Here is a 1862-nt window from a genome sequence, read left to right as displayed (position 1 = left end):
AAAGCAGAGAATTTTCTCCAGCTGAAGGAGAGACGTCAGAGAGATTCTGATCATAAGAAAGATTTGATGTGCCTTTGATGCTTTGAGATATAGGTGGCCATGAGCAAGATCCAGAAGGCAGTCTCTAAGCCCAAAGGCTGGCCTGGGCTGGGAGCTTGCCTTAGTCCTACAGTTGCAAGGAAACGGATGAACTTGGACTCTCCCCCAAACAGCTTCCAAATGAGAGCCAAGGATTTCCAACACCTGGTTTTCAATCTTATAAAACCCTAAGTAGAGGATCCCAGTGAGCAATGCTGTATCCAGGCTTCTAGCCGACAGAATTGTGGAATAATAAATAGCTATTATCTTAAGTACTAAATTTGTGGTAATTTGCTCCAGCAGCAATAGAAAACTGATGTATGCCCACAAAGACTTGTCCACAAATGTTCATTGTTTATTTGCAGTAGTCAAACACAGAAGGGGTTTGGTTTCCCTGAGGGTGTGGCGAGCCTACAGCATGGCTTCCCACCCTACTGTTCCAACATGGGAGTGATGGGCACTATCTCATCTTTGGGTTCCACAATGCTCACATGGTCAGGCAGGGGCTTCTTAGGGCCAATCTTAGCACTTGGGCCCCAGGGAAGCACGATCTTCATTTTGGTGCCCAGCGCACCTGTCTGAGTGGCACACGGCCCACAGCAGTGTCAACGCAGTAATTCACACAGTCCTCACTGCGAATCATCGGGTCATCCACACCCTTCATGGACTTAGCCGTCCGGCCCTGGAGTTTCCCAGACACCAGGACCTCACAGCCCTTAGCCCCACTCTCCATAATGCACCGCGGCACAGCAGAGCAGGCCCTCTGCACAGCAAGGCCTCCTAGGAAGGAGCCTGTGATGCAGAGACTGGGCCTGGCGACAGCCCGCAGACCTCTTGTGGCCACCTTTTCAGCACAGAGCTCTCCACGCCCTCAGGGAAACCAAACCCCTTCCGAACCACAGCAGCCAATCCCCGGATCCACTGGCTCTTCTCACCAAGAGCCTTCTGTGTCCTGGTGCCCAAGATAATGATTTCCGTCCTGGTTGGTGTAACGCGGACCTCCACTCTGGAGTAGCCACCTTCAGCCAGCTCCTGAGTGAGAAACACGTTCAGCTCGGCTTTGAAGACACCATCGGCCACAAACTTCCTCTTCTTGGAAATGTGCGCCGCCATCTTGCCGCTGCGTGCTGGCACAAGGAAAGGAGAGCTTCACGGTTAATAACAAGAGTGGAGTTTGGATTCAAACACCAGTTATCCCCAGTCACTGGGTGATCACACCCTTCTGAATAGCCTCCAGCCTAGGGATCTCCAAGCAGTTTCAGATGCATGTTTTCAGTCAGACATTTACAAGCACAGACCTTCTAGGGAACACCGTGGATGGCCACCCCCTATCTCCTCAGCCCACGGCTCAGTTCAGTGACAGTTGCAGTGGCTCCCTCCCACACAGGTGACAGTTTCCCACCACTGGCATTGGCTTCTCGCTGCTTGCCACACTAAAGGCTTCTCCAGCACCACCGAAGCTTGCTCAGCCAAGATTCAGGACAGCCCAAATGTGGCAGGAAGTTGACATCCCAAGGGCAACTCCCAACCAAAGAAGGAAAGGTTCCCAGTGGGAAATTCCCCAGCTTCCCCATCCCTCAATGGGACAATCGGAATGCACTCCCCACGATGCCTCACGCGGCCTCTGTGGGAGTGAGCCAGACCGTCCCCAGTGCACCCCTGCCCCATCCCCCATGGCCTCCGTCCCAACCAACCTGCATCCAAGTCCTTGACTACGAGTCTGCTGTAGCCTATGGTGTTATTTCACTGTGTTTATAAGAAGACATACACAAAATACACATTTG

At 52.4% G+C, this 1862-nt stretch overlaps 1 pseudogene; it reads right to left on the bottom strand.

Annotated features, from left to right (window-relative positions):
* Positions 1-509: 509 nt before the first annotated feature.
* Positions 510-1191, bottom strand: LOC103661338 (annotated as a pseudogene).
* Between the last annotated feature and the right edge of the window lie 671 nt (positions 1192-1862).

This window comes from Ursus maritimus, unplaced genomic scaffold (genome assembly GCF_017311325.1).
Source record: "Ursus maritimus isolate PB19 unplaced genomic scaffold, ASM1731132v1 scaffold_19, whole genome shotgun sequence".
Classification (NCBI taxonomy): Eukaryota; Metazoa; Chordata; class Mammalia; order Carnivora; family Ursidae; genus Ursus; species Ursus maritimus.
The sequence above is the reverse complement of the archived record's forward strand: the minus strand, read 5'-3'. Positions and strand labels throughout refer to the sequence as shown.